Below are 27,151 nucleotides of genomic sequence, written 5' to 3' on the forward strand. Positions count from 1 at the left end.
TTCTGTAAACTGAAAACTAAATATCTCCACAGATAAGTTTATATTTTGAATAACAAAGACATTGATTTTAATGTCATACTTCAGAGGAAGATAAGAATGTATAGGCATTGTTATATGTGAGGAAAATAAAAAACAGTCTTGGTCATTTTTCACCATGTCAAAAATCATGGAATGTATCATTAGAAGGTATCTCGTGTGGTCATATAGCTTGTCCCTTGTTTTCAAAAATGACTTTACTTAAACTCAATTAGACATGTGACAACTTGATAAATTTTTCTAGGGATATAGGCCATAGGATAATTCTCAATAGCCTAATGTAGTTGCTGACTAAATTTTTATTTAGGTTGGTGACATAAGAGAATATGGTTTAACATAAAGAGTACAAGACTTAGGAGTCTTGTGACTGTGCTAAGTCCCTTATTTTCTCAGATTCTACATCTCCTACTGGATTTCTTCACCATTACTCAGCTCCCTTCTAACCCTAGAGCTTCCCTCAGTCTCTGGGGTCTTCTCACCCTTTGACATCCCTCCACTATATTGGCTCCTTCTTCTAAAGGTAATTTTCTTCTTATGGCCTTCATTTGAGGATAGGCCCAGGACAGCCAAGCTTCATTTCTCTGCTAGACTTTGCCACCATGCTACAGTAGGCACCTTCTTCCCCTCGACTCTTTTGTCAGCTACTTTTTATTTGTTGTCTTCGCCCGTTAGAAAGTAAGTTTCTTGAGGGTCAGGATTGTTTTTCATATTTGCCTCTGTATTCCAGCACCTAGGACAGTGACTTACACAGAGAAAGGACTCAGTATATATTGTTGGATTGAATTGAATCAAATTAGTTATCTAGGGAACTTAATAGGGTGTAATTTTTAAGAAAATATTGAACCATAGTAAAGTTTTCAGCACTAGACACAAATAACATCAATGTTCCATAGAATCTTGAATATTCGTCCTGCCACAAAATCCATTGGCATAATATTAGAAAGTATTAGATTTCTTTTTAAAAATCTAAGAGGCAAGGACTGTGACAATCTCGAAAATATACTTAACAGATATAGTGTGGAATTGGAATGGGGAAAACAGGAAACTATCTAATATCACAACATAAAAGAGAATACAGTGCAAATCTCTCAACCTCCAAAATGTTACTTGACATCATATATACCAACTTCCTTGCTTTGATGACCCTCATTTGAATCAGAGGAGCAAGCAGAAGTCCACTCTGTCCTTGTAGCCTCACTCAAGAGAACATGTGGGCTAAAAACAGAATGAAAGCATATGTGAGTTAGGAGTGAGGTGCTATGAATAGGAGAAGGGATGGCTACAATTCTGATATTTTGTCCTCAGCATGAAAATTACTAGTTACACATCTGCTTAGCAGCCCACATTTGACAATGAAAAATGAGAAGCTTTCTTTTTTCATTTGAGCACAACTTACTTATATTTTCATTACAATTTAAGCTTCAGCATCTCCACTGGGCCATTTTATTGCTTTCAGCAGTCTGTAGCTCACAGTAAGTAAGACTCCTGTGAACCTATGATCCCTTTCTTTTCCCCCTCTGGGCATTTATCCTCATATTTCTTACAAAACACTTCTTTATTTTCATTGACTCTTCATTTTGTTTAGTTAATCATGGAATGCCAGTAAAAAAAAAGAATTTGTGCAGACCTTACTTTGCATTTACAAGGGCATAAGAATTCATTATTAATATGTGTCATGTTCAGAGATTAATAATGAAAAAAAATGGTGATAGTCTGATGAAAAAAGTGGCAATCAAACAGTCAAGCCTGTAATAAAACATAGTTCTACCCCCTACTCCTTCTAATGTACAGCCGCCAATGAAAGACATAAAATAATCAATAGAAAATTGATCTGAATTAGGAAGCAAATTGTTTTGTGGTTTGTTTTACTGGACTATCAAAGAAGGCTTTTTGTAACATCACACATCAACAAAATTAAGTGTTGCAAGGTATTTAATAACATAAAATGTCCTTTCTTTCTTTACGTGCATCATATATACTACTCCAAACACCTTACTGAGTTTAATAGTGAAAGAAAAACATACAGCAGGTTACAGAAAATAAGGCAATAAAGACATTTAATAATGGATTAAAATTAAAGACTATTTTAAAGTACATGACAGAAAAAAGAAATAAGGTAACCACACAAAGGAGAAAAGATATTTCTTACATGAAATCTGCAAAAATAGAGAATGTGAAATGGAAAGTATATTTCACATGTCAGAAGCTTCAGAGCATCAGTATTCAATATCAATGCCTTATTTGCATAACAAGCATAAGACCTAATAGAGTATACACAAGAAAGAAGACATAAAATGAATTGCCGATGATTTTATTAAAATAGTGACAGTTGTAATGGGAGATGGTCATGTTCTTTAAGCTAATTTTTTTTTAAATTTCTTGGTGTAATTTTTTTTCTTTTATGAAACATTATACTCTAGTTACCAATAACTTAGCTGAATTCAAATTTATAGTGTTTGGTAACTTAAGAAATTAATCATCATAAGAGAAAAGCTACTAATTATCATTTGTGGAAGATTACTAGAAAACTGAGGAGATGGTCGAAGACAGAAATTTTGATTACATTTTAAAATGTAAAATCTTTCAAAATTTATGTCTCTAGACATAAATTCATATGGTGAAACTGAAATTAATAATAATTTGATGAGGGTAGGAACAGGCTGTTTCATTCTATTTGGGGTTAACTAAAAAATAACCAGACTTAACATCATTTCTTGATGAAAATTATTGTAAAATATATATTCACTTTTATGCTGTTTTAAACTCCTGTGCCATTCTTTGTATGCCTGAAATACCTGCATGCATAGAATCATTCCCTGTTCACTTCTGCCTCTTAGAATTCTTAGATTCCTTTAAGGTTCGGCTCAGGAGTCAACACCTAAAGGAAACATTTCTTGATTCCCCTACCTTTTAGTGTTTTCTCCTTGCTGAAAGTATATCACATTTATTTAACTGCTTATATGTTGTATCCCAAACCCCTTCTCATCTCAGTCACATGTAATGTCCCTTGAAAATAGGAATTGTTTTTCATTTTGTCCCTCTTCCTCTAATTCTTAGTCTAGTGTCTTGCACTCAAAAGCTATTTTTTTGTTAAATTAATGCATTGATAAATGAATTTCAACTACAATATATTAAATATAATCTCTAGTGATAATTCATTTTCTAGATCCCTAAGATTTATCATTCTGTACATCACTCTCATTGTAACATACATAGATGTTGAACTAAAAATAAAAAAGCAGTGTAGCTTAGTGGTCAGATTACTTAATTTGAATTCAGGAAAGCCTAGATTCAAATCCTGTCTCTGATATTTATTAGCTGTATAACTATGGACAAATCACTTTACCTCTCATAGCCTCAGTTTCTTCGCATGTAAAATTTGGGTATTGGACTAGATTATCTCTAAGTTCCCTTCTGGCTTTCACATTCTATGCTCCATATAAAGTGCCAAGTAAAGAACAATAACTAATTGAGATTTACAGCAATTTGGGTTACAATTAATCATGGCTGTATTGGTCTATAAAAAAAGAAAGCCAAACAAATCCAACAATACCTAAAAAATAATCAATTATGTCATTGTAAAGAAATTATACTGGCAAAACAAATAGAAATGCAAGTAGATTTCCCCAGAACCAATGAATATTAGAGCTAAAGGGGTAGAGCACTTCTCTTCAATCCTCTTATTTTACTGCTGTACAAAATAAGCTGCAGAAAGGAGAAGGACTTTTGTAAAAGATTATACTGGAACTAAATAATACAGTTAGGGTTTGAGATAGGAGTAATGTGTGATCATCCCTTCCACATTGCCAGGGTTAGAAGTGTGGCACCCCCTTGATCTAGCAAATTTACATAAAAAATTTTTGGTCTTCCTTTTGTACCAGAGAAGACGTCTACTGGCTTCACAGATTTCCTTCTCCTTTTTCTTGATACTATACGATACTATACATATATTTTATGCATTTCTGGGTTTCTAAACATTTTTGTGTTATCTGCTGGCCTTCATATGTTGTCTTCACATATCATCTATGGCATCCACAAAACTCCCAAAAAATTCCCATTAATTTCTGATGCCCACCAGCAATATATCAAAACCATGATGAGGAAAGTAGCAATGTGGAAAGGATAACTGTAGTCTGACTCAAAATTCAGTGACCTTCCCATTCTACCAAGCTGCATTAACTGAAGTGAATTGGTGCAATGTTTCTTAAATTTATCAAAATTGTGTTTTAATTCCATATAGTAGCAATGAACTGAGGAGATGGAATGAATGTAGATAAGTTCATAACTAGTTGAAAACCAAAATTCAAAAAAGATCTAATTCAAATTTATGTCTTCAGAACCGTTAACCATGATTTCCTGACATAACACCCAGTTGCAGGGACAACTGACATCAAGGAGCAACAGGTATTAACAAATTTCACTTCATTCAGGTGGTAAATAGTACTCTAATATAGGCACCAGCATTGGAAAACCACCTGGTGATTTTGAAACTGGCCCTTTTATGATTCTGTCAAGGCAAAATATGGAGCATATCAATTAGCTTACAAGAGAAAGTGGAAGATAGTCTCCAAATCTGAATACTTTCCTTCCTCTGTAAAATTTATGTTTCTAGGATTTTGGTCCATTTAGCCAGATATTCAAGGGATCGTATTCTGCATTTCTCTTCCCTGGGGAGGGTGGACTTTGAGAGTTCCTCTAGTCTAGTGATTTCAAGCCAAAGATTTAGAAATGGCAGAATAGGCAATCAAAAGACTGTGATCTCTATAGGAATGACTGAAGAAAGATTCCCCTGGCAGGCTTGACTACTGGCATGTGCCTGCCACACCCTCTTCTCATTCAGAAGGACTATTGTTTAGCGAAAAGAATAAGTATCAACAGTGACCAGTAGAATGAGGTGTTTGTGTAGTTCATGACCTAAGGTAATTTAACATTATTGTCAATGACCAGGATGTAGCAGGAAGAATATTTATTATTAACTTTGCAAGGACATCAAATAAAGAATAAAGCCCACACCTCAAAAGATAGCATAATTTTTACCTTGACTTTGAAGAAATAATTAGAAACAAACAAAATGCAGCATTAGGAAAGGTGGCCAGCAATAAGCCTGAGTTGTCAATATAATCCAGGGTTACTGTTGAAAACATAAGCAAATTAATTGACCCAGGGTGACTTTCCCATAAGATATTTTTACTAAAGTGGTATAGACAGCTAGCAGATGCAGAAATTCATTAAATTTAGGGTTATAATTTCAAAAGATTCCAGTCCCACTTTTTGGAAATTGTGTATTCTATTGTACATAAACTTTGACTTATAAAACTCTCTACAAGAGAAAAAAGAGAGAAGCCCTATCTACCTTAATGGCTGAGTCTAGGTTAAAGCCTTTGCACTGGTTTGGGACATTTGGAAACACAACTGCTGCTTTTCTGATTGAAGAATTCATGACAATTTCCTAAAAGATTGATTTTTGTCCTTAAAACACATGTAGGACATGGCACAAGGACATGAAGTAAGGCTCAATAAATATCTGTGGATAATAATATGAGAACAAATTCTAGTGAAGTGTGATTCAATTGTACTACATTACTTCAGAAAGAGCTATGATTTCATCAATATGGATACTCCCTCTAACTCTCCACCCTTTAGGAGATGGCTCCATGACTCTTACCTCCATTGCTATCTATGTTATCCCTCGGACATCATTCCTTTATTTGTCTGCCATCTCATATTAGTGATTCATTGTGATATTGATGTTCACTCACTTCCTCTTCCTTTTCTTTCTCCTTTTTCTTCTCCTTCTCTTCTTCCTCCTCCTCTTCCTTTTCTTCCTCCTCCTCCTTGTCCTTCTGCTTCTTTCTTTCTTTCTTTCTTTCTTTCTTTCTTTTCTTTCTTTCTTTCTTTCTTCTTCTTCTTCTTCTTCTTCTTCTTCTTCTTCTTCTTCTTCTTCTTCTTCTTCTTCTTCTTCTTCTTCTTCTTCTTCTTCTTCTTCTTCTCCTCCTCCTCCTCCTCCTCCTCCTCCTTCTCCTATTTTGAGCAAAGTTATCATTGATATCTGTAGATTTTTATGAAAATAGTAGAGATACTGGTGAGTAGTTTTTTTTTTCCTTTTGCTCATAACTTCATGATGGAGAAGCTAATAAAAATCATCCAAGATTTTATTCCATGATTTGTTATTTTTCCTTCTTTCATATGTTTTAAAAATTGATCTCTCCATGCTTTCTAAGTTATTTTACATCCAATGTGAATTTCTTCTCTATGTATTTGCTTTACTCCAACTGTTCTTCCTGACTTTATCTCTTTTTTTGGAGAACAATTTTCTCTTCCTCTGATGGTACATAAGGTACTGAGGTGTTAGAGTACAAATGTAGTTGTCCTATTGTCATCTGTTATGAAAACAGAAACACTGACAACCCTGTTCCTTTGTTTTTGTCTCCTCCTTACAGTTACATTTATGAATAATTGAGGTTGTCTGACTTTGTTGTTTCTGATGCCAACCTTTCCACATTTTTTTCTACCAACACTCTTCTTTCTCTCTTGTGAGGATATACTGTTCATGCTGTTCCATTGCCTTCCCTTGAAATATTTGATAATTAACTTTATGTTCTATATCACTGCTTCCTTTGGCTGTTTTCATGCCTTTCCACTAAAAATAATAGCAAGTGATTGATTGTTCCTGCCGTTTCTAGGGTTTTTGACCTCCTATTTGTGGCAATTGCTTTATATAAATTCAATATCTGTAGGAATTGATAATAGAATCAATAGCATTACCTTTATCTTTTTATTTTTTGTATTAATAATTTATTTAAAGAGTCAGTTGACATTTTTCCCCTACTGTCTTTTCATATTTATCATTTTATCAAGTGTGGTGAAAACTTTGGCCTTTCTTTAAATAGTAAATTGTCTAATTATATACAGAAAGTAGATTTGGGGTGAAAAAAGTACCATGCTAGCAGCCATTTCATTTCCTGTCTGTTCACTAATTTTGTGTGTGTGTGTGTGTGTGTGTGTGTGAGAGAGAGAGAGAGAGAGACAGAGAGAGATAGAGAGAGAGACAGAGAGAGAGAGAGAGGGAGGGAGAGATGTTCAGTGTTTGCCATGCTCAAACCTTGCTTACTTTCTTCTGGTAGCAAATATTCATAATATTCAAATGTGAGTCTTCCAAATAGTCTACATTTTTTTTACTTATTTCATTTTTAATCCCATGCAATATTGTATAACACATTGTTTGCTTGTTCTCTCATGTCCACACTCAGTGGACAGTCTCAGGTAAGGGGAAAACTAAGCGAGAATAATATGAAATACATTCAAAGGTAAAAGTAGCCAGCATGAGAAATTACCTTGTGTCTGCCCTCACAGCAAAGTAGCCACTTGTTAAGGAATGTTTACCTTCATTTGAAGAATCTTGTTAAGTTCTTAGAATTATATTACCTTTTCAGCCTTTACAAAGAGGTGTTGGTGCATAAGCCTCAGTTGTCTTAAAATTTTTGAAGAGTGAGGGGCTGATGAGAAATTGAAAACATTTAATTATAGGCTATGCTTTCGATAAGTTTAATAATACAGAGGAGATAAATAGGATGACAGCTTGCATAGTAGCAGGGTTAAGGAAAGGTGTTTTCTTTCTTTTTTTAGGATTGCAGAAATTTGAGCATATTTGAATACTGAGGAGAAGGATTCAGGAAAAGAGGAGATGTTTTGATATTTAAGATGAATAAGTAAGGAGATAATTAATGGAGCAAGGACTTAAAGGAAATGCTTGTTGATTAATGGGATTGAGGGCTCAGGTGGAGAGATTTGCTTTCTGAGACTGATGAGGAAGTTTCTTGAATGATTTAAATGAGTTGAAGGGGAAAGTTGAAGGAGTTCACATCAGATTGCTATAACCTTTTCAGTAAAGAAGGAGGAAGGACATTTATTGAGAGTAAGAAAATGATATGATCTTAGTGGCTTGGAGGACAAATATGTTGGATACAGCTGTGGTGTGTGATATCATAGAGACTCAATAGGAAATTAATTAAAGTGATTGCTATGCAGCAATGAAAGACCAGTTGAGAATATAGCATAAACTTGTGTGGACTGAACCAGCAGTTTGCAAATTTCCTCCAGCAATATTCAGCCACCCAGGTGGTAAATCAGAGAAAACAGATAGGAGTTCACCCAGACTAATGATGTTGAAGCATGTCACCCCCTCCTGATAGAGAGGTGATAGACTCAAGTTGCAAAATAATTCATACAGTTTCAGATACTGCCGATATGGTAATTTGTTTTTCTTGACTACACAAATTTGTTATAACAATATTTTCTCCAATTGGGGTTGAGGTAGGAGGAAGAGGAAGGCTACAAACTTGATAACCAAAGAAAGAGAAAGAAAAGAAAGTCACTGAAGTATTTTTTACATCATGCACAGATTACAGAGAGGCTAGAAAAAATAGAAACAAGTAAAATACCTTTGAAAAACAATATACTGAATTTATTATATATTTCAAAAGAAAAATAAGCTGTACATTTCAGAGTCACAGTTTAATATAGATTCTTTTTCTGTTCTAGTACTTATATGGGAATGATTGAGGGTTTTGGTGCATGTTAAATTCAGGATAAAAATAAAAGGAATTATTTAAAAGGAATTTTCTCAGGGTCAAAGATAAGTAGGGTAGGAATATTTGAAGATCAGTGAGTCTAGAGAGTCTGGGATAGTAGAAGAGACATTATTGTTGAATTTGTCTGTAAGTGAGACTACAAAGGTGTTAACAGGTAAGGAGAAAGAAGAACAATGAATTACATATTCAAAGGTCCGTATAAGAACAAAGGACAATTATGATAGGAGCAAGAGAATGTAAAAAGTTAAGAGTCCACTAGAGTTCTCAGAGTAGTGAATTTCAAAGCTTAGGATCTTGGGAGTAGAGGATTTTTGAATGACCGTGCACTCTAAGATATGACTTTTCTGGTGGACAGTTGAAGATGGAGCTCTTAGAAATTGAGGGGCTCATAAAATACCAAATAAATATTTAAAAAAAAGAAATTGAAGAGTTCAAAGAATTTTGATAATGTTCAAATGACTATCACCATGTTTATTAGAAGGAACAGAGAAAAGTGCTATCAGCCAAGTGCCAAAACTGTGGATAATTTGCCAAAAGCATGCTAGGTTTGGGTTTCTGACAATAACAAAGATCAGGAGACACTAATATGTTCAGATTGGCTTGGATTTCAAAAGAGTGGTGATTGGGTCATCGTGGTCTAACAAGCAAAGGTCTGGAAATTCCAATGTAGCACAAACAACATGTCAACTTTGTCTCCAGGTCCAGGAGTAAAAGAGTGGTTAACATTAGAAAGTTTTCAGGGCTGTGGAATGCTCATGGGGAAGCCCAGTTTTCATTTAATAGGAGGAAGTGAAGTGAGTCTAGGAGAAAGAAGAGTTCAAGGGTGAAGGGGAATGTATTAACGTCTGCATCATGATTGGAGTTCCAAAAGGCACAATGTAAGGAATGCTGGAGGAAGTTTAATGACTAGTGAAAAAAAAAGAGCAGGGTTGAATTGGGATGATAGTAGGAGGGAAAGGGACAGGAAAACATCAGGATAAGCCATTGCCTGGGAAGTGTGACTAGATGACTAGAAATTTGGGGAGTGAGTTGTAGTCATATTTTCACTTTAGAGAAAGAAAAATTCTGGGCAAGCAGATAGTTTAATAGAGGAACTTTTAGTTCCCTTTTACAATGTTGATGTAATGGTGTTTGTGTGGTCAGGCCTCTTCACTGAGGGAAAATGTAGTTAAACTGGTTATTTGGCATTTCTAAGCCCCAAAAAGCTATTTGAGTGAATTCTATTTTAAAAAAAAAACTATTCTGTAAGACTGGTTTGACTATGCTCACACAAAATCAAAATTTATTTTAGCCTGACTAGCTTAATCGTCAATGAATTAAATTATTTTTAGAAAAAAATAGTCACGTAAATTTCTGTTTATTTTAATCACTGTCAAATTCTTATTTTACAAGGGAAATCAACAAAACTGAATATACATATATGTGTGTATATGTATATATGTGTACTTGTGAACATTTTATAGAAAGAGAGATATGATAGAGATGATAAAGAGATAAAAGAGAGATCGCTATTGATGATAAAGAGACAAGAACAGAGATAGTGGTAAATAGAGATAGATGATATAGAAAAACCATCATTATAGGGAACATGGAAAGGAAAAAAAGGGAAGAAGCATTTATTAAGCACCTGCTATGTGCCAGGTACTGTGCTAAGTGCTTTGCAAATAACGTCTCATTTGATCCTCTTAACAGTCTTGTGAGATAGGTGCTATCATTATCATCCCCATTTTATAGCTGAGAAACCTGAGGCAGACAGACATTATGACTTACCCAGATCTGTAGATCTAGTAAATGTCTGAGGCTGCATTAGAATTCAGAGTTTCCTGATTACAGGCCAGTTCTTTTTGTCTATCTCTTCTGCAATTTTTAGTTTTAGAGACTTACCCAGGTCTCTGAGGGATTAAGTGACTTATCCAGGATCACAAAGGCAGCTAACACTTGAACCTAGGTTGAAAGATGCAGCCTCTAGCTACTCTAGCAATCTGTCTCTTGTGACAAATATAATAGGAATCAATTGAAAGAATAAGTTCAATTATGATTAGATATTTGAAGGAATTATAAAGAAAGTTATTTATAAGTGATAATAATGAAGACTTAAATTATACAGGGAAAATAATAATAAAAAACCATATGCAGATGTTTTATCATACATTTTCCAAAGTTTTCTACAACCTTTACAAATAGTTTTTAATGGATCCTCTCTGAATCTAAGGAATTTTTAAAAAAAAATGGCAGGGCTAGGGGGAGAACAGTACCAGAATTGGAGTCAGGAAGAGTTGAGTTCAAATCCTGCCTGTGACATTTATTATCTGTGTGACCCTGGGAAATTCATTTAATCTCTCTCAAGCTCATTTTCTTCATCTGTAAAATTTAAATAATGGTAATAGCAATACTTAGCATTCAGGGTTATTTTATCAAGTAAGATAATATTTGTAAAATGCTTTGAAAACCCTAAAACACTAAATACATGTCAACTGTTAATAGTGCTAGTTGTAGTTTAGGAGGAGGAGGAGGAGGAGTTGTGGTTGTCATCATTGTCATAGAAATGGCATTATTTTGTTGCAAGTTCTAGAAATAGAGAAAGAGGTTTACCTTGCATTCAATTATGAGGGATTATGAGAGACCTCTCCTGGGTAACAGGAGCCCAGATTTTCTGTTCTAGGTCCAGTGCTTTCTGTACTAATAGACTTTGACAACTTTGGAGGCATAATTCGGGCTGAAGGTACAGAAATGCTACTATACTGTGAAATAATCAGCTAACATTGGTAAAGGGATATATCCTCTGACCTTGGTAGATACCCTTCCTTCTCTAATTCCTATGATTCCGTTATTATTTGAACCTGTTTTCTTGCATTCCTATCTCTACCAGAAACATTCACTGAAGCAGCCCTATTTCTTTGAGTACCTCTAAACTAGGTGTATTGAAATGTTGGGAACGAATGCCATGAAGTCAATGATACAAAAAGCCCAGATGGTAAAACACAAGCTGGTTTACATTGTTCCCAAAGTTTCTGCCAATCACAGTGAAATCTGTGTGTTTTCTTTTGTTTTGCCAGTGATCTTTTGAAAAAGCCTTTATTGAGTAGATGTAGACATGGAAAATTGTCTGCTTAGACACAGTGGCTGTCTGGTATTCAAAGTAATAGAGAACATTGCCAGAGGCATCTGATACACCAAAGCAATTTCCCCTTGCCGACTTCACATGTCTACCATGTGCACCCACATAGATTATGTCACTATATTCAAAAAATAATTGAGTGTCAGAATGACTGCTGACAACAACAAACAACTGACATTTATACAGCATCTTCTGGTTGCAAAGCACCCTATATACATTACCTAATTTGATCCTCACAACAACCCAGGATATCCTTTTTTGGTTTTTTGGACTACGTGTTTCTGCCCTACGGCAACCACACACTTCACACAGTCCACAAGTGGTTTAATTGAATTTTCTTTGCTCTTCAATCAATCAACAAGCTTGTATTAAGAGCCTACTATGTGCCAGGCACTGAGATAGGCCTTCAGAGTCTATGTTCTTCAAGGTAACTTTTCTTTACTGAGTAAAAAAAACAGTTTTAGGACATATACTTCATAAACATATACAATTACAGGTACATACTGCAGTGACAAAACCAGCCTAGGATAAGAATGCTATCTCTTACTTAGGAATGCCTCTGTTCTGGATCCTTCTGTCCATTGACTGAAATCCAGATATTCCTCTTCCTGCATCTATAAGGGTTTGGATTTTCTAACTAGTCATTTTGGATATTCTCCCAAAAGAAGCCAAAAAGCTATCTCTTATTTAGTTCCCCTGATATTATAGCATACAACTATGCTCTCCCATCCCCCTTAGATATTACTTTGTATTTATGCATTTTTCTATGTCTGTGTCTAGATAGACACAGACAGACAGAGACAGACAGACAGACAGATAGATAGATAAAGAGAGAGAGAGATCATTTCCCTCCTGATCCATCCTAGAGTATAAGCTCCTGGTAGGCAGGGATTGTCTTATTTTTGCCTTCCTATCTCCAGTCCTTAACACATTATCTGCAAAGTTAGCAGACGCTTAAAAATGCTTTTTGAATAAATGAATGAATGAATGAAAAGGATATGGCTCTCTAAATTTTGCAAAGCACTTTACATCTATTATCTCATTTAAGCCTTGCAATATGAGTATGGGATTAGTACTGAGAATATTATCTCTGTTTTAGAGATCAGTAAACTGAACCTGCGCTTGTTTCTCACAGTTAATAAATGTACATGACTTATTTCTCCACCCCACATAGAATGTAAATGACTTAAAAACAAAATCTGTCTTTTTTCTTTGAATCACTATGCCTAGAACAGTGAATTGAATACAGTAGACATAAAATAAATGCATGCTGAATTAACCATATGAATTCTCCCAAACTGCGGTGAAGTAAAATGAGTACAAGTAACAACACAGGGAAGGAAGCAAGGAGAGAAGAATTAAATGAATAAATGAGAAAGCATTTCTTAAGTACTTACTACATACCTAGTACTATGTTGAGCACTGGAGATAAAACTATAAAAGGTCAAGATAGTTCCTACCCTTAAGGAGCTCATATCCCAATAGACAAAGGAATAGTGGCCATGGAGAAGTGTTTTGTACAGGGAATCAACCAATCAACAAATACTCATTAACTACCAATTATGTGCCAAGCACTTTGCCAGGCACTAGGTATATGAGAACAAAGAATTAAATAATCCCTACCTACTATGCACACACACACACACACACACACACACACACACCCATATGCATATATGTATGTACGTATTTATTCACATATATGTAGAATAAATATATGGTTATAAGTACTCACATACACAAAGCAATAAAGGCAGTTTTAAGACAAAATGGCCTACTAGTCAGGGAGATCAGGAAAGGCTTCATGAAAAATATGATGCTGGAGCTGCATCTTAATGGAAAAAAGGGACCTTATGAGGTTGAACTAAACAGAAGGCATTTTAAGAGTGGAGATTAGTCAATGCTATGGCACATACATACATAGAAGACAGAGTATCATGTGTGAAGAACACAGAGAAGGCCATTTTGGGAAACATGGCGTGCTTTGAGAGAGGAAGTAGTGTCCAATTAGGCTTGAAAAAGAGAATAGGGCCTTTGGATAGAGAGGTGGTAGAGAGTGCCTATTGAGGTTTATGTCTTTCTTTTAGGTTTGGCTTTTTGACATTGCCTTGATTATATATGTTCATAATAGGTTTTTTTTTCTTACTTTCTCAGTGGAAGTAAAGTGAGGAGAGAGAGTTGAGAGGGAGAAAATTCATACCAGAAAATAAAATAAAATTGAACTTTAAAAAAATAAAGAAAAATATAGTATGGGGTGAAGTTGTATAGAACCTTAAAAATTAATCAGAGATATTTCTATTTTGTCCTACATGCCAAAAGATGCTACTAGAGTTGATTGGGTAGGAGATCAATATTGTCAGATTTAAATTTAAGGATTATTATTGTGTGTAGGATGGCCTGGACTGGTGTGAGACTTGAGGTCAGAAGATGAATTAGGTGGCTACTGCAATAATAAAGGTAAGATGCGATGAAGATCTGAGCTAAGGTGGTAACAGTGTGAGCAGAGAGAAGGGATGAGATGAAAGATATGATGTGAAGGTAGGAATAGCAAAATATTACAGGTGATTTAGATATGTAAAACACATCCAAGATAACGAATGATGCAATTATGAACCTGAGAGACTGGAGGGTTGGGAGGGCCATCCACAGAAATAGGAAAATTTAGAAGAGGGAAGGACTTTGGGGAAAGATAATGGGTTCATTTTTAGATATGCTGAGTTTTCAATGCCTCAAACATCCAGTTTGAAATGCCCAGTAGGCGACTGATGATGTCAAACTGAAACACAAGGAGGCAGACTGGGGCTGTATGTGTTGGTCTGGAGGTGTCTGCATAGTGATGACTCAAGAAAAGAGCTTTGGAGAGCACCCACAGTTATGGAACCTTATGACCAAGCAAAGGAAACTGAAAAGGAGTAGTCAGACAAGTAGGAGGTAGACTATGAGACAGTAGTATCATGAAAACCCAGAGAGAAGAAAGAATCCAAGAGGAAAGGATGGTTAACAGTGTCGAATACTGTAGACAGATCAAGAAGGAAGGAAAAAAAAAACATTTGTTAAGCATGTCTCGGGGACTGTGCTAAGCGGTTTACACATATTATCTCAGTAGATTCTCACATCAACCCTGGGAAGTAGGTGTTGTTATTAGCTCCTTTTTATGGTTGAAAAAACTGAGATAGATGGTATTTAAGTGACTTATGAGGTAGATGCTGTTATCCCTATTTTATAATTGAGGAAACTGAGGCAAAGAAAGATTAAGTGACTTTTCCAGGGTCACGTAGCTGGTCAATGACTGGATTATGATTGAATCCAGGTCTTTCTTACTTAAGGCCTGAAATTCCATCCATTGTGCCACCTGCCTACCTCTAAAGAAGTCAGGATTAGAAGAAGAAAGACCATCAGATATGGTCATTAAGAGATCAATGGTAACTTTGGAAGCAGTAGTTTCTGATGGGTGATGAGGTTGGAAGCCTGATTGATTGCAAAAGGTTGAGCAGAGGCAGTGAGTTGTAACAACAATGTTACTTGCCACTACTGTGGCTGTGTAAGGCCAATAACACCAGCACACAGGAGGACTGCTAGCACAGGTTCTTTGATCTGCTTTTCTAAGGAAAGCAACTTTACGGGGTTAACAATCTTACTTTAATCAAACATACATACATCGTTCACTTAGTTTTGGGGGGAAAGTCAGCACCCTGAACTTCAGAGCAAATACAAACAGAAAAAAATATAAACAGAGAAAATAACCTAGCTGTCTGACCAAAGCTATACACGTATAGTTACCAGAGAGAGAAGCATCAACATCTGGGTTTTCAAGGCTGGGGAGTGGGGGGGGCTCCTTGGGGGCTACCCAGTGTCTCCACACCAACACTCTTCCAATGAATAAACCCCCCAAAAATGCTAACCTTAAAGTACATATATACTTCTTCAGGACCAGAGTGCTTTACACCTCTCCAGGGCTTCACACCTCTCCAGGGCTTCACACCTCTCCAGGGCTTCACACTTCTTGAGGCTTTTACACCTCTTAAGGGTTTTACATGTCTCATGACCTAACTAGCAAAAGGGTGTGAACCTTCCTACAAAGGCAAGATTCAAACAAAGGCAGTTGATTGCCTTAGTGCTGAGAAGCACTCCAAAGCAAAAGACAACAAAATATCCCACTTTGCTTGCCATTACATGAGTAAAAGTAATATTTTCTTTTAATTTAATTTTTTTCAATTAATAAAAAAAATTTCTCTTCCATCAAAAAAGCAAAAGCAAAAACAAAAGTTTGGTAACGAACATGCATAAACAAGCAAAACAATTCCCATATTGGCCGTGTCCAAAAAAGTATGCTTCACTCTTTACCCTTAGTCTATTACCTCTCTGTCAGGGAAACAGGTTTCATCATCAGTCTTCCAGAATTATAGTTGGTCATTGAGTTGACTAGAATTCTTAAGTCTTTCAAAGTTGTCATTGACAATTTTGTTGTTATATAACGTATTTTCCTGATTTCCTGATTCTCTTCATTTCACTCTATAACACTTCTTACAAGTCTTCCTGGTTTCCAAAAAAACTATCCCTTTAACAATTTCTCAGGGCACACTAGTGTTTCATTTTATTAATATAGCGTAATTCAGATTGATGGGTGCTCCTTTAGTTTCTAGTTGACACCAAAAATTAAGAAAAACTACTATATTTTTGTACACAACTTTGACTGAGAAAATAAGGAGATAAATACCATAATAATATGCAGAGATGATGAGATCTGGTCAAAGGGGTGTTTTTTGTTTGTTGGCTTTTGAACAGGGAACTCGAGCATACTTGAAAGCAGTAAGGAAAGAACCAATTGATAGGGAGATGTTCAAGGTTTGGGGAGTGGGAATGATTGAGGATGCAATCTGCTTCCAAAAACAGGAAGGGCAGAGATAGGGAATGGTGATTGGAGTCATAGGGCAATTGATTGACACATCCTTCCCAGAATGATAATATCGATTTGATTACTATTCGAGAGCTAGAGATAGAAAGCAAGAACAGACTAGAGTGGTGATGCTCCTTACTAGGGGCTTCGCTTAGTCATGTTATTTGTACCATTTAATTTAAAGCACAAGAAAAAAGGCAATCTGATTTATTTCTTTCTTTCACTTTGCACGTTCTTCTTTTGTAATAATTGAGCTACCCTTGCTGCACAATCTCCACTTCCCCACCCCCGACTCCATCACCGGAAGCTTAAGAGAACAATTTTCCTGGGCTATCTTTCTATAGCTCTAGAAAATAGTTATATATAGCAAAACCTCATTTAACCAGAATGCTTGGATGGAGGCTGAGGGGTCAGGGAATGATATTCAGTTAACTGGAGCTTCTGGCTTACCTGAGCAAACACAAGGCCCCTTTTGTTTAAATTCTCGGTGAAACTGTCTAAAATACATTAGTGAAATTTCCTGCTTTAATAAGTAGAGAATAGGGAACATAATTAAATCTTCCTTTGATAATTCATGAACTTGTAATGCCTCAAGCTCATAATTATGAATATCAGTTTTCTTGCACAAGGCTGTCAATGTAGACAATTGGGTCCAATTTATATGACCATAGTACACAACTAGTTTGTTTGTTTTGTGTCCTTTTTTAAACAAAACCCTACTATCAGCTAATTTTCTCGTGGGCTTTTTTTTCCATTCTGATCTCAAGTTTAAATGCAACTAAATCAGGCCTGCCTGCCTCTGAAGGCATGGCCATGGCCTCTGAAGACTCTTTAGCTCCAGTTTTATGATCCTGTGCCCCCCATATATTCACATAAGTCACAATGGTGGCAGTGTGCTTTAGTGCTCAGAGGGATGGACTTGGGGAAAGGAAGACCTCAGTGTGAAACTGTAGGTAATTAAGGTGAGACTTTTTGTACTGTTTCTTTTTTGGAGCACTGAGGTAATCAAGTGCCTTTGATGAGTTTGGACTTTGATTCTTTGATTAAATTGGGAGTCTTTGATGGCCTGCTTAAGAAACAAGAAAGCCTAGTTCACATAGGTGTAAGTTGCATAGTTGTGATGCCCTTTGACCCTGAACAGGATATATAAACTCAGAGGTTAGCTTTTTGTTTGGGGCTCTCACTCACTGGAAGAGTGTTGTGTGATTTGGCCAGAAGAGATTCTGGGTAATAGCTGTCAGAGTCCCGCCCCCAGCTTTGAAAACCCAGATGTTGGTGCTTCTCTCTGGTAACTATATTGCTATGGATAGACTGATCTGTGTTTATTTGATTTCTTTATATTGTCTGTGTTTGTAATTTCTGTTTGTATTTGCTCCGATGTTCAGGGTGCTGGCTTTTCACCCTGAACTAAGTGAATGACGTATGTATGTTTGATTAAAGTGAGATACTTAGCCCCTTAAAGTTGCTTTCCTTAGAAAAGCAGATCAAAAGAACCTGTGCCAGCAGCCCTCCTGTGTGCTAGTGTTATTGGCCTTACACAGCCACAGTAGTGGCAAGTAGCATTGTTGTTACAGAAACCAATATCAAAGTCTAGAAAGAATCATGTAACTTTTATATACCTAAGGGAACTCCCTAATACTTAACTAGCAAGTTCCATTGTACTCTAAATTAGTAGGAGGAATTCCTACCCTGGGTATCCCCCACCAATCATTCCTGGAGAGTGAAGCAGGGTGTTGTAGCGCAAAAACATTAGGCAAGATGTCCAGGATCTAGAGTTCTAGTTCTTAATGTGCCTCTTGTTAGTCATGTGACTTTGGGCAAGATGTTTCACCTCTGTGGGCTTCAGTTTCCTGATTTGTAAAATGAAAGGTTTGGATAAAATGTATCCATTACTCTCTCCACCTCTCACATGCTATTGTTTTATGAGTAAAGAGTTTTTTATTTATTAAGTAGAAAAAGCCTTCTGAAAAATCCAAGTCCCCAGTTTCACTTGAAGGATATTGTAGAGCATGGTTTGGTTCTGAGTTGCACATTTTTGTTAGAAGGTTTTCGTTTAGAATTGAGAAGCATGTAAATTCATTTATCCCACCTCATCTCTCTTCTCCCAGCTGTGATGTGGAGTGCCCAATGGAAATTGCCCAATCAAATGCAAATGAAAATGTTGATTTTGAATTATGTTGAATGTTTAAGTGGAATCCCCAGCATCACCATGAGCTCAGTTTTATCATACCTTTTAAAGTGAATTTTCTTTTTCTTAACCCTTAGAGGCCAAGAAATAAGCCAACCTTAACTAATCCTAAACTTAACTAGGCTGCTGTTTGTGGTACTTCTAGGGCGTAATTCTTTACACATCTAAAACATGTTTTTATTTACCTTGAATTATTTTGGTAATTTCCTCAATTTCCTAACTTATCTTCAATGTATAGAGTCCTAGGAAAGACTAGAAAAAACAAAGTAGTTGCATAGACCATAGCTTTAGAACTTGAAGGTCCTTAGGTATCATCTAATTCATTCTCATCTTATGAATGAAAAAATTAGGGCCTACAGAGCTTAAGTGACTTGTCCAAGGTCACACAGCTAGCTGAAATTGTAGAGCTGGAATTTTAACTGGAACACTTCTGGCTCCAAATCCAATGATCTTTCTAGTACTAGACACTATCTCTACTAGTACTATGATTCATTTACATTGTACCCTATAATTTTTAGAATTGTATTGGTTTCTTTTTTTCTTAATAGTAAAAACTCCCTTCAGGTTTCAGGCTTCATTTGGTATGTTTTTAAGTCAACATTTCCTTAACACCATATCTAATGATATTTGCATTCAAGAATATAGGGATGTTATCATTCAATCTGTCAGAAGCACTTGCTTCTTTTAATTTCCATAAATGTCATTAAATGCCTCTTTTCACCTTTGGGTCAGTAGTCAATAGAAAAATCAATACAATGACAAATGACCAACAACATGATTTTACATATGAATAATTTAACAAAGAGCATATTCATCCTAAGAAGGAATGATGAAAGAGGAAAAAGGAAAAAAAATGTACTAAACTTTTAAATATAATTTAGAGAAGCACAAGTCCACAACTTTGGAAAATAATTGATATTCTATTAAAAAAAATTAGGTAGCCTTGTAGGGCACATATTGTTGGAATAGGCTACATCAGTAACACATAGAAAGAACCTTCAAATGAGCAAAAAAAAAAAATGCATTAGCAATGAATGTCATTATATTCTTTAGTATCCTGTTTCTCTGCATAATATGAGGACATTTTGGTGATTTTCTTCCTTGAAAACAGTGCCTAATTTAACCAAGGAGCCTATTTGACCTGCAACGCACAGCACCCTTAAATCAATTTTGGCTGCTATTTATTTTCATAGCTAATTGATATTGTGTGCTTACTGAATATGCCAGCGTGAGATGCGCTATAATCCAGATGGGGAACCAGGGACTAACTAGCTAAAGAGAGTACAGGGGTTCCAGTGATAAAATCAGATTGGCTATACCAATTGGAGAATTATTGTTCCTTTATCCCTAATATTGAGCTACGCTGTCAATAATCATGAGGGTCTCAAGTAGTATTATCATTTGCTAAGGATTATATTTTCCTATATCTGATGTTCTAACAACTTAACACAGGATATTTTCCAGTCAAATACCTGCGTAGAGGAAAAAAGTGTTGATTTGAGAAGATGTGCCCATGCATATGTTTGGTATATAGGCATTTATATATTGTTTCACACATTTCCACGGTTATTAATCTAGTCTCCCTGGCCAAATACTCACTGAATTTAAATGGCTTGGCCATTTGATTTTATACGGTCCTTTCTTAAAACATAAAGGAGGGTGCTGTGCCCCAGATGTAACCTAGACCAAGTTTTTATGTCTGCTATAAACTGATATGAGGATGTATATTGGAAATGCTGACACAACGTTAAGTAGAGCACGCACAAGGGGTAACCGTAATAAAACTGCTTTAGTTTCTATTTTCTATAAATAGTATGCATTTGTCAATTTCTTTGAGCAGTCGAATTATACTCATCTCCCTACAGACTCTGCCTTTGTGGCTTCCAGGTACTAAACGAAAAATAAATAAATAAATAACCCCCAAGACAGAGGTGCTTTCAAGGCTGTTTTGAGACAAAATTGCCTCAACAAATGAAGGAAGTATCAACTTTAAAGACCACAGAACAGTGCCCAGTTATACACATGTTATTTATTAGCAGCATCATAGAATCTTTTTTTTTTTCAAGAAAAGATTTTTGTTTAAAGTACTTTACAATTCTTGATTGAGATTCCTTCTCCCGGTCTCCACCCCAATCCTAGCCTTTCTGTATGTGATGAAGTTCTCTTGTGAAATCATTTTAGAAACCATTGTTTTGCCTAGTTCGTGAGCTAAAGTCCCCAGCCTTATACCCTTCAGTCTAAGAGGTTTCTCACCATTGCTTACTGCTCGAACTAACTAGTAGCCTGTGTTCACAGCTTTGGGCTTCTTACAAAAGTCGGGGAATATAAGAGAGTGTAATGATAAACTGCATCTGCTTGTGGATTGTATCTGACCCAACTAGGAATCATTAACTATAAATAATGCTTATTGACAAGGCTTTAGGATACATCCACTAAAAGTTATATTCAAAATGGAACAAAATGTCTAGTGGCTTAAAAAGAGATATACGGAATGGATTCTTTTGTTTTTAATCAGAAGTAGTCTGCTGTTTCATCCATAGGTATGGATTTTGCTTCTTTTCCTGAGGATCTCTGTGCTTTGAGATCCTCTCTAGATCAATTATCTTTCTTCTCAGTTTTGCCCTTAGGAAAAACCTTGAGGATACTCATTCACACTAGAGCTGTTATCACCATTTAGGGCAGAGCAGACTTTCTCTGGGAAGGTAAATGAAGTTGTTAAGAAGCTTCCTCTCTCTCTCTCTAACAGCTACTCAGTGAAAGTTTTCTTTCTTCAGAGAGTTTTCTTTCTCCTTTACAGAAAAGCACCAGAGCAAGGATTTCGTAACATGAATTTTTTTTTTTGTTTTTAGTATTTTGATAACTGTTTTTTTTAAAAAATAATGTTTCCTCTTTTATCCTTTTTTGCATTATTTTATTTAAAAACATTATTTTCAAAAGATATCTACTGAATTCACTAGCCTGCCAGAGGGGTAAATGACTCAAAAAAAAAAGGTTAAGACCTCTTGAGCTAGAGTGATTACTCACTGCTCATAATTAAACTTTAACTATTGTTTGTGTAAACCCCCCTGAAAGCAGTACTCATATGTGAGGGATTGAACTTTCTTCTTTTTTTAACCCTGATACTTAGAATTTTTTTTTAAACCGTGATATTTAGAATTAGCTCAAGTAGAATCAACAATTTTTTTTCCCCAAAAAACATTGTTCTACCCAGTGAGATAGACAGCCTGAGGTTTTTCCAAACATTCCCCAACTTGCTTTCAAACAAGTTTGACTTATCTGAAAGGAAAAGACATAAAAGACATCTCCAAGGATGAATGTCAAATCAAATCTGTGTGATTCTCAAGTACCGTTTGAGGGTATAGTGTCAGGGCTTGGAGGTAGCTTACTAAAAACATCATCTGCTCCAGTCCCTTCATTTTAAGGAGGGAGAAACTGAGGCTGTGGAAGTGAAGAGACTTTCCCATGGTGTATTCTCAATTTAAGGTACAAATATGATAGCTTATGATAATCTCTCTTCTCTCTCTCAGTTACAATCCCTCCCTCTCTTTCCTTCTCTCGTTTCTCTCTTTTGCCCCCTTTTTTCTGTGTCAAAAAACACTATTTAAACTTTGGAAATAAACCTACCAACATCTAGATAGGCCATGTAAACATTGATTTATTATTTTTTATTTTAATGAATTCATTTTATTTATTTTAAATTTATTTTATTTGAGTTTAAACTTGTTTTTATTTAAATTTATCTTAATAAATTTAATACATTTATTTATTTATTATTACCTGAACATGTATTTAATTCGCTTTTGTTGTAAAAACTAAATTTACACATATATTAAAAATAATTGACTTTTAGCTTCTCCAAGGTTGTCCTTATATTAAACTCTAGTAATCCTGGATCCTTATTCTTATTTTCACCCACTCTCTCAAACCTTAATCCTGCTCCATGGAACAGTTTGAATTTGAAATTTTACTTAAGGGTCACTTGTATCTTAAAATAGATTGAGAGCTTCCCTTTAACAGTAAATGATATTCCATTTTTCATAGGATCTAGAATATGATTCTTCTGTATATATATTCATGCACATACAAATCTATGTGCACTCTTACAGAAAGGGAAATTAACAGTTATTCAGATGTTTATCAGTTGTAAACAGTAATTCTTACAAATGTTTATCATTCTTTGTATATCATCTGGTTACTATTTTAAAAAATAGGAGTTGGGTGTTGTGTTTTATATTGGAAGGTAATAAATCTCATACTTATTATCTATGACAGACATCATTACAATAACTGACAGCTCTAAATACAGCAGATTACATATTATTATTCAGACAGCCTTTTAGGGCATACTGTCCCCATCTCTAGAGCTACATTCTTTCTTCTTACAATATCACATACCTGATTAGGAAACTGAAATCTTCCTGAACTCTATTTATTTGAAAAATCTGAGATTGTACAATATATCTCCTGATGCAAAAAAAAAATAATTAAATGGAGAAAGGAGAAATATTGAAGGAAGGTAAGGAGGTTATGGTGTAAAATTTCTGGTTTTGCTGGCTTCCCCGTCAAGTCTTATCTAAAATCTCACCTTTATAGAGAGCCTTCTTAACCTTCCTTAATATCACTGACTGCCCTCTGTGGATCATCTCCTATTAAATCTGTATGTGGCTTCCTTGAACACACTTATTTGTATATTGTCTTTCCCATTAGATTGGGAGCTTCTCAATGGCAGGGACCGTCTTGCCGTAATGCTGTGACTGCCACGTACTAGATGCTTAATAAGTGCTTGTTTATTAACTGGGAACTGAAAAAAAAAGAAAAGGAAAGGAAAGCTCTAAAATCTTTAACAATTTCGCATTCCAGGTATGCTAAACTAGCAAACGTAGCTGTGTAACAACCTGGTCTTTACTTGGTATCCATAAATCTTCATAATTGAGAGCATCTACCAGAGCTTTTGCATGTAGAAGGTATTCTGAGAATTAGTTGATTATTGAAAACATCAGTCAACATTTTGCTTATCAACATAGAAAGCTCTAGCTTGTTGACTAAAAGACAACAGAGTTCCCTACTCAGTACTTTATTCAAGACAGTCAATATCCTCATTAAGTAAATGCTTTCTGATGGTCTGTGTTTATCAGTTTCAATTCTTAAAATGTAACTAGGACTTCAAATATTTTTATTAGTAGATACCAAGAAGCTGGGAATGGGGTACATTTCACTTGGAAATTAGAAGAAATGACTCAGGGGATTTGTAAGATTTTGTATCTAATTCCCTCTGCACAAGTTCAACTTTGAATCAGCAGTTGGTAAAAGGCATTGTCAGCAGATTCCCAGGGCTCCACATGAAACAACTAACCATAAGTCAGTTTGCTATTATGAAGTAGTTATCAAAGAGCAACACCTAGGAAAAGTTTCTTTTGATTCTGAAAGCTTCATCAAAAGAGTTAAGGACTAAAGAGGAAAAGCACACTGGATACTGTTTCCTGATTGGTCAAATATTCCTAGTCTACCATATACAACATTGCAAAGACAACCTACATTAACTTATATTCATTCAACCCCTGCATGGGGTCAGAATTTGATAAAATAGACAGTTTGTTATACCGAATTAAGGTAAACTACAAAAATGCAGAAATATGAGTAATAGTGATTAGGGATGCATTTCTTAATAGATGAAGTGTCACATGAGGAGGAGAGAAAAGAAACCAGAGTTAGGAAGGCCTGGGGAATGGCCTACCAAAAAAAAAAAAAATACTTTCCCCATCTAAAATCCCAATAATCATGATGCCCACTGACTTGATAAAGCTAAAAACAGAATTACCCACTTTTTCTAAAAAGTTGACTCCAATTCTGTGTATACCTGGGAGATTACATAATTTTGCTTTGAATTACCAAATACTCAACACAGTTGGGGAAGGGGATATAAAAATATAACCACAATCAGCTGCTTTTTTATCCTTGTTCTCTTGGGAAATTCATGGCATTCTGCGTCCCTCTTTGCATTGCATTTCACTTTATGCCATTTTGCATTCATATGAAATTTGAGTGACAGCCTGCATTAGGGGATAGAGAGTTGACTTCATGAGTCAGAAAGACCTGAAGCACATGCTGGCTGTGTCATCCTGATCAAGTCAGCTGATTTTTCAGTGTCTTAGGAAACTCTGAGATTCTAAGTTGGGTAAATGGGATTTCCCTCGGGGAGCTTCCCACACCGGTGAAATCACAAAAAGACATAAAGTATCTCAGCAAACATATTACCCTTTTCCTCTAGAAGGAATCAGTGTGGTGCACTGGAAAGCACACTGAACTTGGAGTCATGTATCCTAAGTTCAAATCCCAGCTCTGCCCCTTCCTATTAGTGTGACATTGGGCAAATATCCTCACTTCTGGGGGCTTCAGTTTCCTTACCTGAAAAACTAGCAAGTTAGACTAGATGACGTCCTCAATAAACACAGATAATAACTCTTGTGTGGGTGTCATCAAGGTCCAAAAACTCTTTCAACTATAGATCTATGATCCTATAAACGTCAACACTGCCAGGAAAGGATTCCAGTCTCAAGTGACATCACTGCTACTCTCTGCATCGTGTTTCCATCTTTCTATTTTGGCCTAAACCTGTATAGCAAACTGGTATCCCCTAAATGTCAGATGTTTATGTGATGGCATTTTTTTAAACTCAAAAACAGTATTTCATTAAAAAAAATAATTCAAAACATATGGAATTCAACATTTATTCTTTCTTCTCACTGTCCTCCAGTGCAGTGTCTGTTGGAGGCTCTTCCACTGTTGCACTGTTGCTCTGTGATCAGTGTTGCTATCACTGGTCCCTTCTTCTGCCATACTATCTACTCCCTCTTGGTTGCTCTCTTTATCTTCAGGGGTAGATGTTCCTTCTTCACCATTTTGTTGACTCTCTGTAGTTTCTTCTGGGTGTGTCTCTTCTGTCTCCATTGGAGTGCTCTCCTCTTCCTTCTTCTCATCACCCTTGCAGACTGTGTGGTCGTCCTCGGTGGTGGCAGGAGTAGGGGCGGTGGCGGCACTAACACCGCTCTGACTGCGCTCTGCCTCCTCCATTGCTTCTTTCTCTTGTTCCTCCTGCGGTTCGCGGGCTTGTTCCTGTGCCTGGGCAATATCAGCTGCTCTTTTTTCCATGTCTACCTCCACTTTTAAGCTACACAACCTATTGAGTTCATTGTTAAATGAATCTGGGCTTTCTAAGAACTTCCTCTTCTTTTCCCGGTGACGTTCTTCTATTTGCTAAGAGTTCAGCTTCTAATTTTCTCTGATGGACCATTAAGGACTGAACCTGTCGTTTGAGAACCTGCATTCTGGCTGTGGTGACAACCAAACATCTGGCACCACGCTTTCACTTAATATCTCACTGATTAGATGGTGGTTTCTCCGGAAATGGGCAGTAGTTGTGTGCTGCATTGAAAAACCATCATCATAGTCATCTGGATCCTCTGCAGGTTGGATGCTTATATAAGGTTCTCCTTTCTCCATTCGGGACTGCCTCTGCCGACTTTCCTCCTCTAATGCAGCTTCAGCTCGACTTTTTGCATTGATGTAAGCAAGGTATGCAGGTGAATTATGATAGGCCTTCATAGACTCATTATACTCTATCTTTTCTGCTTCGTATTCATTCAAACATTCTTGTTTCTCTTCATCAGTAAGGTCCTGCCACATCCCACCAATAATTTTGCCAGTCTCCCAAAGGGTTGGAAGCCTTTACTTGGTCCCAAACCTTTCTGCGATATCGCATATAGGGCATCAGAGGCTTATCTGGGGACTTTGGGGGCTTGGGAATTGTAATGCCAGAGGAAGCCGTGACCCGGCTGTTGGTGCCCGGGTTCCCTTCCAGCCTGTAGTTGTTGTAGGCCAGATGACTGTATGGATCATATCCCACAAACCCTGGTGTGCTGGGCATTTGTGTTGCAGGTGCTGGGGTGGGAGGTGGGGCATAAGATGGTCCTTTTGACATTTTGGAAGATTAAGTTCTCAGTCCCTTAACACTGAACTTGGGACACCAGGCTCTGGAGAGAGGCCGCTGCTCCCGCTCCTCTTTTGTCCCCTGCAGGCTCCGCCCCCTCGTGCCATGCCGCCGCTTTCCTGTGACAGCAGTTTTGCTGATTGTTTTCTGTAAAAATCAATCCAGCCTTAACCATTCAGGAGCTGATTTTGCAAATCTCCAGTTAGAGGCCCTCCTTTTGCCTCTTGCGTGTGTGTGTGTGTGTGTGTGTGTGTGTGTTTGTGTGTGTATATGTGTGTGTGTTTACAGCTTCATCAATCCCTTTTCCAATTTACCTTACAGAGTTCTTTTGTGG

At 36.4% G+C, this 27,151-nt stretch overlaps 1 protein-coding gene and 1 pseudogene across 1 annotated transcript in view; one reads left to right on the plus strand and one right to left on the minus strand.

Annotated features, from left to right (window-relative positions):
• Positions 1 to 27,151, plus strand: part of MYO16 (myosin XVI) — a 675,300-nt gene that overhangs the window by 645,664 nt on the left and 2,485 nt on the right. The window lies entirely within an intron of this gene.
• On the minus strand, positions 25,558 to 26,864 carry LOC118846255 (annotated as a pseudogene).

The sequence above is a fragment of the Trichosurus vulpecula genome, chromosome 4 (genome assembly GCF_011100635.1).
Source record: "Trichosurus vulpecula isolate mTriVul1 chromosome 4, mTriVul1.pri, whole genome shotgun sequence".
NCBI classification, from domain to species: Eukaryota; Metazoa; Chordata; class Mammalia; order Diprotodontia; family Phalangeridae; genus Trichosurus; species Trichosurus vulpecula.